The sequence below is a fragment of the Pteropus medius genome, unplaced genomic scaffold (assembly GCF_902729225.1).
Source record: "Pteropus medius unplaced genomic scaffold, Ma_sr-lr_union100, whole genome shotgun sequence".
Taxonomy (NCBI): Eukaryota; Metazoa; Chordata; class Mammalia; order Chiroptera; family Pteropodidae; genus Pteropus; species Pteropus medius.
Genome location: NW_024344378.1, coordinates 654,269 through 667,411, shown reverse-complemented (window position 1 = coordinate 667,411; position 13,143 = coordinate 654,269). Strand labels below are relative to the sequence as shown.

The 13,143-nt window shown below is 59.4% G+C and overlaps 1 protein-coding gene across 1 annotated transcript in view; it reads left to right on the top strand.

Annotated features, from left to right (window-relative positions):
* Positions 1-13,143, top strand: part of ADARB2 (adenosine deaminase RNA specific B2 (inactive)) — a 238,624-nt gene that overhangs the window by 143,631 nt on the left and 81,850 nt on the right. The window lies entirely within an intron of this gene.

The following is a 13,143-nucleotide window of genomic DNA, read 5'->3' as shown; positions in this document are numbered from 1 at the left end:
TCTCTGGTTTCCCGACCTCCTGATGCACCGCTATGAAGTGCAAAGCCCTGACTTTACCTACACACCGAACGAACACCTCGAGAAGCTGGCCTCACCGCCGGGTCTGAAGCTTTCCCAGGATCCCATCCAGGAAAATCGGCCGGCCTCCGACGGGCCCCTCCAGCGGTGGAAGAAGTCGTTTGTAGCGCCTCGGTGGGACACGCAGCTTTGTCACCAGCCAGAGTGCCCCAAGAAGCGGCTGGAGGATGACGCCTCTCGAGGGCTTAGGACCACGGCTGCAACACACTCCCCATGGGGACGTGCAGCGTTGCTTCCCACCCTCAGACGGGGAGGCGGCGGGGCACTCCGCCTGCACCCCTCTTCTTCCGTGAGCCGCACAAAAACTGAACTATTCCTGGCATCTCTCTCAGAGCCCCACTGAGTACGAGGAAGAGGAAAGACGGGTCAAAGACGGCCACTCCCCTCGAGAAGCTTAAGTGTCACCTTGAGTACGATGCACACGGCACGTGCCGCCCGCTGGAGGCCGAGCAGCGAGCGCCGCAAGCCATGGGGGGGGGGGGGGGGGCAGGAGGCGCCGAGAGCCTCGGGGAGCCCCTCGGGCACAGGGCCGTGGCCGGTGCTGAGGGCCAGTCGGACTCAATTCAGGAGGGAAGGCGGCCCATGGCAACAAACGGTGGGCAGCGGGGGCACAGACCACAGGGGCCCCGTGGTGAGGGCCAGGGGGTGGCGACGCCACCGCAGAGGGGAGCGAGCCAGGTGGCAGGGAGGGACCGCCCCAGGAGCCGCGGGGTGCGCAGCGGGCTCTGGGAACACGGCCTCCTGCAGCCTCGCCCCGTGCCTCCTGCACAGCTGCTGACGGCCACACCGGGAAGGTGGCATTGTCACCAGGCTGCACCTGGGGGTGGGCAGGTTAGTTCGGTGCTACACCCCGGGCCCAAAGGAGCTGTCAGCCAATATTTATCCAACACATGAACAAATTCCTATAATAGAGACCCTAGAGGAGGCTGGGTCCAGACCCCTCCACGACCCTCAACCTCCCACGGCCTCCAGAAACTGGCCGATTATCACCCAGAGGGTCGATGGCTCGTGACATCATGAGGTAGCAGCCCCAGCCCTGGAGCCGGTCACGCGGGCCCATCATGCCGGTCGTGCTGGGTGCAGCTGGGGCTCGGTACCGAGTCCTCGCCGTCCGCTTGCCTGGAAGCTGGCGCCTCCTGCAAGGCTGAGCAGGACACTCGGGGCGCGTGGGCAGGCCGTGGGCGCCGCCCGCGACCCCGAGGCCGTCCCTGTCTGTGTGAGCTGCTACAACGAAATGCTCGAACGACGGGCATTGCTCCCAGCCTGGGACCTGTCTGCTGAGGCCCCTCCTCCTGGTTCATGGAAGGCGCCTTGTGCCGTGGGAGTCTGGGAGGGGGCTCTGGGTCTTTCATAAGGACGCTGATCCGAGGGCTCCACCCGCGTGACCTCGGCACCGCCGCCTCCTGACGCCACACACGGGGTCAGGTGCAGCATACGGATTTTGGGGGGACACAGTCAGCCCATAAGGAAGCTTCGCCTCGCCCTCCGGGGTGGCGTTGAAGCAGGGCGGGTCGGGGGGGGGTCCTAGCCCGGTTCCTTCCCTAGCCCCCCGACTCCGTGGCAGCTCTGTCAGAGTGGAGGGTGAGCCTCGAGCGCCTCCAGAGGCCAGGGCGCCCCATGCTGCAGGACCAGGTCCCGGGCACCCCGGAGTCCCCCATCTGCACAGACGCACAGGGAAGCGTGCGGTGAAGGCCCGGGAAGCGGGGCCCACCCAGCGGGACCGAGGGAGCCGGGTGCCGATCTCCGGGGGCGTCTGGTCCTCCAGGAGGCCACGACCCGGTGCGCCCCACGACCCCGTCCCACACAGGGGTCCTGCGGGACAGCAGCTCCATGGTTCAGTCCGGCCGTTTCGTCTCCTTGCCTTCCACGTGGACACCTCTGTCCGGAACCCGCCGCCGGCCATCGGGGCTGTCGCCCTCCTCCGTGAGGAGCTACCGCCCAGCGGCCAGCTTCGGTGTGGCAGGCCGAGTCAGGGGAGCGGCCTCGACTCCGGATCTCACGAGCCTCTTCTGACAAAGCCCCCTCCAACGCCGACGCGCTGGGTGCCAGCCCCGTGCCGGATCCGAGGACGTTGTCTTCCACGGGCCGAGCCGGGCCGACGGCCCCTCGCCGAGGGCCTTGCACCTGGCTGTCCCGCGAGGCCGGAGCCACGTGTGTGCGAGGCACCGTGAGAACGCTACGCGGCAGATCCGCGTGCAAAGGCTCCGGGCTCCCACGTGCTCTTCCCGAGTCACACGCCCAACACTCCTGCCTCGTTGCTAAGCGTGCTTCAACCCCACGCCGCCGGCTACTCAAAACCGGCTTCGCAGTGTTTATTTTACTTATCTTCTCCAGCCAGACGGGGCTCAGCCCATAGATTTTGCGAATTATTAATTTTTAAAGGCAATCCGTGCTATGCTTTACACCCGGATGATGTCCAGAGACGCTGATTTCTCGTCCAAAACCCACAGCACGGACTCGCTTCGATTCCTCTTTAATAGAAAACGTCTTACAGCACAAAGCCAGAGACGTCAAAGCGGGTGACTGCCTCTGACATCCTGTGAAGAGCCAACGAGCCTTTAGTTGACATTTCGATCGGGCGATGAAACTGCCGTCTCGTGCAGGTTGCTGAGCGCTGGCCGTGGACCGCAGAATTCTCTCGCTGCGTGGCGAGACCGCCCGGAGGCGTGGCGAGAAGGTGACGAGCCCGCCGGGCCACAGCGTCCGGCACCAGCCTTCGACCCCTGAGGCAGCGCGCCCAGCCCTGTGACCCCGCGTCTGGGGACGCCAGCCCTCCAAGAGTGGCTCTGGGTTTTCCGAGAACGCAGCCCATGGGGCGAGAGCCAAGATCAGCCTCTCTGTCACGGGTCCCACTCGACTGCTAAGTGTACACACGCCAATTCTAAATTAAAGCGCATATCAAGTGGAGAGTCGGTTCCTGGACGTCGAATGGTGAAATGCTCCGCAGACAAACGGTGTGTCCTCTGCTTCCGCCCTATTTCTCCTAAAGCCAGCCCTGACCCCGTGACCTGCCCGTGACCCAGTGCTGGGGCGAATGCCTGTCTCCCCTCGACGAGGCCACCACTGAGGAAGGGTGCGGGGCCCAGCCCGGCTGGTCTGGGGCATAAACGCCCTGCCCCAGAAAAGGGAGATCTCACAAGAAAATGCTCGGGGAGGGAGGGCTGGGTTTTTTCTCCTGGACCGTCCAAGCCGTACAAGGAAACGAAAGAGCCGGCCCCCCGCCGTTCCGGGGCCTTCGTGCGCACGTGGAGGGAATGACATATTTACAGGAACCGAATGCTCGTTGGGCTTAACACCCCTGTTTGAATCAACGTTGTTCAACCTAAAACCAGCTGGGTGCAGGAGGCGTTTGGGTGAGTGCCCGTCCCCAACGCCAGGTTCCCACACGCCCTGCAGGTCACCGGGTCCTCGTCCCAGCGTGCGCCCCGACGCCCCCTCCTTTCTGCGGCCCCTCGGAGTGGGGGGTCAGGGCTCTGAATCTTCCAGGTTATTCAGCACGGGGCCCGGCCACACTGCCACCGCCACCCCTTCTGAGAAGCGGCCGAGCCCGACGACCCGCGAGTCCACACCCCAAGTTCTGCCCTCTCCTCTCCTGGGGGTGGGGCTCGGGCGGGGGGGCAGGAGACGGCGCCCCAAAGAACAGCACGGCCTAGATGGAGCGCCCCCTCCGGTGCCGGCGGCAACGGCTGAGGCAGCCGCTCCTGTCCGGAAAGCGGGGAAAGCCGCGGTGGGCGGAGGGGCCGGCACGCCAGGCTCACCGCGTCTGGGCGGGCACCGTGAGCGCCCGGAGCCCACGCATTGCCCTGAGTGCCCGATTCCGGCCAGACGCCCCGCGATGCCCTCCCGCGGCCCCCACGCATGCGAGCTGACCGCCTGGACCGCCACCCCGCGCTTCCCGGGCCGAGGCCGAAGCCGGGCGGCCGGGGCCGGGCTGGAAAGGGCTGCTTTGTGCTTTAGATGTTTCTGAATGTAGAGATATAGCACCTTTAAGGAAAGGTGGAGCGCGCTCTTAAAACCAACGCGGAGTCACAACCCCAGCTAAAGTGCGATCTGATGACGACGTGCCCCTGGGGGTGTCTGGAGTCGCCTGTCCGGCGCCCTTTTCAGGGATCTCGTGGATGACGCGGGAGGCGTCCCGGAGCCGGTGCTCAGGCTGATCCTGCGTGTCCCCTGGAGGCCCGGGGCTGCCCCAGCACCAGCCGCCCGAGCCCGTCACCAGCTCCAGATGCCCGGGGACTCCAGGCCTCGGCTCTGCCCCCAGAGGGTGCCACGTGGCACCAAGCAAGGCCTCCGAGGTCCCTTCAACGCCACACCTGTGTTGCGTCACACCCTGGCTGGCCCGCGCCCAGGTTCTGAGGTGGCACACCGTTGCCATGGCGCTAAGTTACGTCCAGGTGAATGTCGTTTTACACAGAAGCTTCACGTCCTTGGGGGCAGGAATCCACACTGAGGATGACGAGGCGCCACTCCCCAGTCTCGGCGGAGACTGAGCGAGAGGAGCTTCTGCTGCGAGCATTTGCCTGGCCCTTCCTGTCGGCCATGGCCGCGCCCTCGCCCTGGGCAAGGGCCTCGGCGGACGCGCGGTACCTGCATCTCGCAGACAAGGGACATAGCGCGGCCGGCAGCACTGACCTCCATCCTGTCCCCAAGCCCAGGACGGGCCCAAGGCACCTGCAGCTCCGGGAAGCATCCTGCCTTTAGCGACACTGACAGTTACCAGAGGACTTGGCTTTGGGCCCAAGAAACCTTGGGTCCTGGTGTAAGTCGGGAAGGATCTCTAGTGTCCCGTCACCCGCCGGCCGGAGGCCCGGGAGGATGGAGCCGGCAATGTCAGGCACGGTCCCGTCCAGCTGGGGTTCAGAGGCCGGTGGCACCGGAGCCCAGTTAGCTCGAAGAAGCGCACGCTCTCTCCCAGCTGCAGCCTCAGACGTGCCTGGGTTCAGCAGGTTTAAGGGAAAGCACGCGAGCCCAGCCTGCGACGTGGGGCTGGGGGCTCACGGAGGGGACGTTGCGCAGCCCTGCAGGGTGGGAGACGGTGCGTCGCACCAGGGCACACGTCAGCACAGAGGGGACGGGAGCGACCAGGAGGCCAGTTTGCTTAATTCAAGGTCGGATGTCTCGAACAGCACTTATTCAGTCTTCGAAAACTATTTTTGAGCACCTACTATGTGCCAGACACTGGGGACACAGAAGCGGCAATGAATGCAGATAGAGCTTCCTGGGTGCACGAAGTCTGCGTCCTAGTCGGCAGAGTGGACAGTCAGGCAGGTCTGACACGCCATCGAAGCGGGCGGTACAGGCTCTGCCTAAAAGAAAGCAAGAGGAGGAAGTTCTGGGCTGTTCTAGATTGTTCTGGACTGTTCCAGGTTTGTTCTGGGTTGTTCTGGTTTTTCCTAGGTGTTCCTAGGTTGTTTTCTGGGCTGCTCTAGATTTTCCTGGGCTCTTCTAAGTGCTTCTGGATTGTTCTAGGCTGTTCTGGGTGGTTCTAGATTGTTCTAGGTGGTTCTAGATCTAAGTGCTCATAGATCTTTGTTGAATAAACAAATGGAGGGAAGAATGCAGAGCAGGCGTTTCCACTCTGAGTCTGAGTCGTCCATCCTGACAGGACTGGACTTGACGTGGGAGATACAGACCCAGTCGAAGCACAGAGGTCGGTGGGTGGGAGGCGGGTCTTATCAACAGTCTCGTTCAGCACATGTGAACCTGTCACATGTGAAGGTCCTAGGTCATCACGCACATCGGGACAGCGAGGGCTGCTTCGACCTTGGGGCCCATCTTGTGGCCAAGCTCAGGGCAGCATCCGGGAGGGCAGTGTAGCGGCGCCCAGGAGGCCACGTGGACGGACGAGCCTGCTCATCGGGGGACTCAGAAATGCCCCTGAGCGACCCGGCCTCGCGCTGTGGGACGCAAGCGACTTGGCTTTTGGCGCGGAAGGGAGTTGGACTGTGGTCCCTGAGGCTGCCACCTCCACGTGACAGCCTCGCCTGTGAGTAGGATGCGCACACGCTTTATCACCCAAACGGGGCACTCGTGTGAGTGAGCACGTGTTATCAATAACTGCCCCAGGCCGACAGGGACAAGTGGAGCTGGCCGTGGTGCGCAGGGCAGGCTGCTCAGTGTCCGCTGGTGAGGCCAGAGGAGGCAGCATGGGGTGCTGGGCTCCGCCTCCTGCCTGCCACACGCTGCAGCCCACAGCCGCACTCAGGTGAGGAGATGCACCTGTGTGGTAGAAGGGACCCTGGACCTGTTAAAGCTCAGGCGCCACCCACTGTGGCCCCGTTTAGGACAGCGAGTGGTGCGCCCTGGGGACTTACTGGCCCCCACACACGCCAGGGCTCTCACGAGTGCGGGGCGGGGAGCGACGGGGCCGTGATGAGGGCCCAGCAGCTGTGGGCGGCAGCTCGGTGGCTGTGCTGCCGTTGCTCATGTGACGATGACCCGGTGTGGGTGAGGGAATGCTGGGGGGGTCTCCAGAGAGACAGCAGCTGGGGTGGAAGGGACGTTTGCACATCGACCCACGGCTGAGTCTGCGGGGGCCCAGGCATGTCTGAGAGGCTGAGTCCTGGAGGCCCAGGAAAGTGCAGTGGGGACAAAGTGGACACAGGACAGATGGAAGGCCCGAGAACCGGACGGAGGAGGTGCACGCCCCGTCCCCACAGCCTGGATGGGGCCCCGAGGAGCCCGTCCGCCTCCCTCAGGCCACCAGCTCCAGTGCCACCTCTTCAAACATCACGCTGACGGCCAGAGTGATGTGCGACCAGGCGTCCAGTCAGGCCAGCCACGCGTGCATGGCTCAGCCTCGGAGGGCCTGGCGGCTGGAGCAGGCGGTGGGCCAGCGCGAGCGTGCACCTGCGGGCGGGGCTGCGTTCTCGTGTAGGGGGCAGGGGGCGTCCAGGCAGAGCCGTCCTGCCTGAGGAAGCTGGGCGGGGGCTCCTGATAAAGCGGACGTGAGAGGCGGCAGCGAAGGAGGGACCGGGTGTGTGGGTCTCCAAAGGACGGGGGTCCGAGGGGGCCGAGAAGTTGCAGCAGGAGCCACAATCATCGAACCCACGAGCTAGCACTTCTTGGGAGGCAGCGCGTAAGGTCGAACCTCGGACATTTTAGCGGTTACAGTTTGTTTTGCTTTGTCTTTGTTTTTACTTCATCCGTCACCTGCTGAAGGCATCCTGGTTGCTTCCGCGTCTGGTGACGAATAAAGCTCTATGACATCCATGGGCGGGTTTTTATGTGGACAGAAGTTTTCAACTTCTCTGGGTAATCACAGATATTCTCGTAAATTACAGTTGTTGTTCAAATTTCTAGCAAACACAGTTTCACATGAGTGGATTTCCTGGGCACCTGACATGCGCTCATGCACCAGACAATTCTTTCAAATCTTCATCTTGGTGAAAATGATTCGATAAATTGTGTGTCAGCAAAACCGTTTGTGGAAGCAAACGTCGATGATTTCATAAAGTTGGCTTCAAAAATTTTAAGTTTTCCACAGTTCCTCACATCGTCTTCGTGGGTGAACTGAGTCACCCCAGGCTGCTGAGGCGTGTGTGATGGGGGCCCGCATCCGCAGTTCTGATGGGCCTCCTGCTCCCTGCGGCCATCCCACTGTCCCTGGCCGCCCCGCTGTCCCTGGCCACCTCTCCTGTTTTTGCACATACAATTGTCTTGATATAAACCGGGGACGTCTTATCTTTGAGGTGGCAATTTTTTCCTGTTGCTGAGTTTTCAAATCTATAAAATAAGCAAAGAACAAAAAAAAAAAAAGAGTTTACTCTTTCTTGGCAGACACTGCTCTTTGCTATCCAGCATCTTCGAGTTTCTTCTTTGTAGAGTAAGTAACAGTTGGTCCCACTCACCATTTTCCGTTTCTTTCTAGAGGAAGCGAGACTTTCAGGCCCGCTTCACGTCATTTGTTTCTTGACCGGTCATGTTTTTTATCTTGTAACATCTTGAAATAATTGAAATATAATTTACACACAGAGACGAGCACAGACGATGTCGGTGAATAATGATACACACGTGTAACACGCGTTTTGATCTAAACACGGAGCGTTTCCATCACGCCGTGGAGACCCGGGCCCCGCCTCCCCGGCCAGTCCGATGCTCAGGGCCGACCCGCTGCCTGATTTCTTTCGTCAGGAGCAACCGGTTCTGCCTCATCGGGAACCTCAGATAAATGGGATTATACGGCACATTCTGTTTTGCACCAGATTTTTTTCACGCAACATAATGTTTTAGAGATTCATCCACATCGTAATGTATTTTAAGAGGTCGGTCATCTTTATTGCTGATACAGTTTCATTTTACAAATGTAACAGAATTCATTTATCCATCCTCCTGTTGACAGGCATTTGAGATGTTTCTAACACCGCCGAGCTGTAATGAATCAAATTTCCCTAAACGTTCTTGTCCAAGCCTTTTGTTGAACATGTGCACTTCATTAATCGTGGGTAAATGTCTAGAAGCGGCATCTGAGGTCATAGGACGGTGTATATTTACCAGCCAGAACGTTTCCTGACGTTATCGTCTCGATGTGTGAGCGTTTGCCGTCTCTGCATCTTTGCTCACGTCCTGTGTTGTTATCATTCTTTTTAATTTTAGCCATTCTAATGGGCGTGTACTGATACCTCTTTATGGCATTACTTTTCATTTCTGTGACATGTAATCCTTTCGTTTGTGCTTATTGGCTATTTGTCCGTTTTTGTTATGTTTCTGTTCGAGTATTTTGCCCATTTTTTAAAACTTACGCTTTTATCGTCCCTGATTATTAAGTGGCAAGAGTTCTTATGTTCTGGATAAAAGTCAGTTATCCTGACTGTAAATATATTATCCCAATCTGTGGCTTGCTTTTTTTTTTTTTTCTTAACAGTCTATTTCAGTGAGCTATAATTCTGTATTTTGATAAAAACTAACTCATTTTTTTGTCTTATGATTAGTGCTTTCTGTGTCTTGTCTAGGAACTCTGCCTACATGAAGGCCGTGAAAGTAATCTATATTTTCTTAGACAAGTTTCTAGTTTTAGCGTTTACATTTAGGCGTATGGTCCATGTTGTGATCTGTTCAGGAATCACACGAGGTGGAACTCAGAATTCCTTTTTCCCGAGATGGCGCACGGTTTTTCCAGCACCGTGTGTTGCAAACCTCCCTTCGCCCCTCTCCGAGATCCTTCTGGAAAACCCGTCGATCGGAGAGGTACGATTCTGTCTCCGAACTCCTGCCTTTGATCCATTGTGCTCTCTCTCTATCTTTGTGTCGTTCCCGGATTGCGTTTGTTCTGTGTTACGAATGTTCTCAACCGAGGCGACCCCACGTGGGTCCAGGAAGGGACTCTGCCCCCGAAAGCGCTCCCCTGCGTGCTCCGTTTTGACAGAGCCATTTGTCTTGCCGTGGACGGGTGACATGCAGGTGTCCTGGGCCATTTCAAGGCACACATAGAGACAGCGGTGGCGGGAGCGATGGTGACCAGGCCCTTCCTGTGGGTAACTCTTGGCAGGGGGACAGCCGCAGGCACAATCCTCTGCCAGGGCCAGTCCAGGCGGGTCTCAGGCGGCTCACGGCAGGTGCCTGTGTCTGAGCTGGGCAGCCGCAGGTGCCAGGTGCAGGGAGCACCTGCCGCCCCTCTCAGGCGCCTTCCCCGCCGCCCGGACCCCACGTGGCGCACAGGCTGGAAGAGTGGGAATTCTGTTAGCCGGCCCCGCTCCGCTGCCCCGAATGTGCAGAATCGAGTAAAATAAACGGATGGCCTCGTTTTCCGTCAAAACCCTGTAGGCAGCCAGATCCTCCAAAGATGGCTGAAGACAGGTGGGCTGAGGCCAGGGTGGCCGGGCTGGGCCAGCATCGCTCCAGAGCCAAGGCCAGTGTCCTCATGACCCGGGGGCTCCCGCCGCTGCCCAGCCCAGCCTGGCCCGGCCGCACCAACCACCCTGCCCCCCTCCTCCCTCCCCTGACTGGTCCCCCGGAGGAGGCAGCACCACAGAGCTGCGCTCACAGTTCCTTTTCAGTGAACTTGGCCGGGAGCAGGCCCAGGCCCCCCCGCCATCTGCCAGCACCTCGACCTCTCCCCCAGTCCCTCCTGCTTCCTGTCCACCCCCAGGCTCACGTTGCAGTAAAACAAGACCGTCCGTGTGCACGCGATTTGTGCAAAAGAAGGAAAAAGCAAAATGAGAAACTCGGTTCCAAAAACAAAACAAAGACAACCGTGAAAAGCGCGAGGGCCGAGCGGGCTGGACGCGGGGCTCTGGGACGCCGCACCGCGTGGACGCAGACGCAGCCGGCGACCGTGGGGCAAGGGAGCGGCCGCCAAGGCAGGCGTTGCCACCGGCGGCTTCGCTGCCATTGTCCCCAGTGGGAATGCCGTCCGCCCTGTTTCAGTGGCCGTCGGGGAAGCGGCCTGTCTTTCCTTGGCAACAGCCGTTCTCCTGCGGGGCTCGGTGCCCCAGTGCTAAGTGGCTTTCTCTCCGGAAGCGGTGGCCGTGCTGAGACCCGGGCCCCGGGCGCACTGGCTCGGCACGTGGGGCGGCAGCCCCGCCGGCTGCCCGTCTGTCCGCTCCGCGGCCACAAAAGCCACAACCCATGGCAGCGGGGGAGCTGGCGGGCGTAAAAGAGGCTGGGTTCCCCGGTAAAACACAGGCCTTCCAGTTAAATTTAAGGTGCTTTTTACTGCTCGAATAGTGGTCAAACACACATAATGTAAAATCGCCGCATGACCTACGTGTGATCGGTTTGGTGGCATTAAGCCCATTCACATGGCTGCGCAGCCATCCCCAGCCCACCTGTCTCCAGAGCTGCCTCATCTTCCCAAACCGACACCCTGTCCGCTTAAACACTAACTCGCCGGCCCCCACCCCAGCCCCCAGCACCACCGGCTACTTCCTGCCTCTGTGGATGTGACTCCTTAGGGTCCTCCCAGGAGCGGAGTCACGCAGACCCTGCTCCTCCCTGACCGTCTGACTCCTCTGAGCATGATGTCCTCAGTGCTCGTCCACGTGTCATCTGGGCCAGAACGTCCTTCCTTCCTAAGGCTGAGTGACATCCCAGGGTGTGTGCACACTACGTGTTGTCATCCGCTCGTCTGTCGTGGACGCTCAGGGGCTTCCGCCTTCCGGCGACCGTGAATAACCGCTGTGAGCATGGGGTGCTGATACCTCTTTGAATCCTGCTTTCATTCTTTGGGGTTTAAGCCCAGAAGCGGGTTGCTGGTTCCATAGTGGCTGCACCATGTTAAGCCCCGCCAGCAGAGCACGGACGTCAGCCCCACACCCCCTCCAACACTGACTTTCCGCTGCGGTTGCTTAATAGCAGCCCTCCCGACGGGTGTGAGGCGGCCTGTCGCCGTAGAGTAGGGTGTGAGGCGGCCTGTCACCGTAGCGCGATTGGCACTCATTTCTCTGACGATCAGTGATGTTGAGCATCTTTCCATGGACTTATCAGCCATTCGTGTGTCTTCCTTGAGGAAATGTCTGTTGATGTCCTTTCCCATAAATGTGAACGTAAGATAAACGTTAAATAATGTTTAATATATGTGTGTCTCACACACCATTAGGGATGTATGCATCCTCAAAAAGTATATTGTTTACCTGAGACTCATTTACAACCTGGTGTCTTGCACGATTATCTGATAAACCTGGCAACCCTAGAAAGTGAGAGCTTTGACTGAACTAAAACCACCTTAAGTATCACAGTTTTGCTGAGGTGAGCTCTGAAACGGTTGCGCGTGTTTTTGTGGGTGTCGGGCCGATAGCTCCGCTTTATTACAAAACTGGAATTTCATTTTGAGATGCTCCAGACTAAATCGTTTGAGCTTCACACTCTGTGTGTGATGTTATCAGGCTCCCTTAATGAAATTATAACTCAAGCAAGAGATTCCATTCCCTGGCAGTAAATCCACGCGGGCCCGCGGGCTGGCGGGCCGGGGCGGGGGGCCCTGCTCCCCGGCTTGTTCTCCTCGTTTGGGAGAGTGAGGGAGGAGCAGGCGTTTTGTGTTCGAGTTATTTATTGTTCTCTTTGAGTGAACATTACATTGTTCCCATCCCTACTGGAAACAACAGCTGTTAACAGGGTCTGAGATGAATTTCAATGCGAATTCTCCCAGGCCGGGGAAGCCAGGCTCAGGGAACGGGGCTATGGCCAGGGGACAGGTCGCAGGGGGGGCTCGGCACCCCGGGCTTACCGCATGTCCAACACAAGCTCCCGGGCCCCCCAGGACACTGCACGCAGAGGTGTGCCCGAGCGGGAGCTCTCCTTCCCGATGACCGAGGCACGTGATGCCAGCAGCCCCTGCACCACAAACCCTGCCCTCGGTGCCCAGGCAAAGCAGCCGAAGCCACGGCCACCGGGACCCTGCACAGGCGGGCCGCAGGAGGCACAGGGCGGGCGCCATCACGGCCCGTCACCCGCTGGATAAGCAATGGCCGCATTTCCGTCTCCCGTGTTTTAATATGTGGTCAAGATGCCAGCGGGGGAGCATGAATCGGGAGGGGTGAGGCCGCCGGGGGGAGGAGCCTGAGGACAGTGGGGAGGCTCCTCCGCAGGGCGCTCAGGCGATCCTAACTTCTATGGCCGAGCTGAGTCAGTGAGAACTCGAAAACAAAGGGCCTTTCCTTCGGCTCCGTTCATGAGTCATTGTCACTCCTCCCAATTGTACGTCCAACCTATACTTCCCGACTCCCCCAGTCCAGGAGAGGAGCGGCTCGGACTGTGGGGCATCTTCCGTGGGCCCCTCTTCCCACCTGCGCTGTGCTCGGAGGCGTCTGGCACCCAGGACGCTGGGCAGCCAGCCTTGCCTTTGCTCACCGGCCACCCACCATCGGGGCTGCAGGCAGGGGCGGCCCCGCGACCCCCCTCGGTGCTCCAAGCGCACATTCCCATTTCCAGGAAGACGCCCCCAGCCGGCAGCCCTACACTGCCTCCCCTCCTTCTGGTCAAACACACGGGGCCACGTCTTCCAGCTTTGATCGAGTTCATTTTTCCTCATGTACTTCAAGCCCACAAAGCGAATTCTCCACTAATGGGGAAAAACAGTCTTCTTTATTTGCACGATGCTCATTTAATTGTGGGATTTTTTTTTTTTTT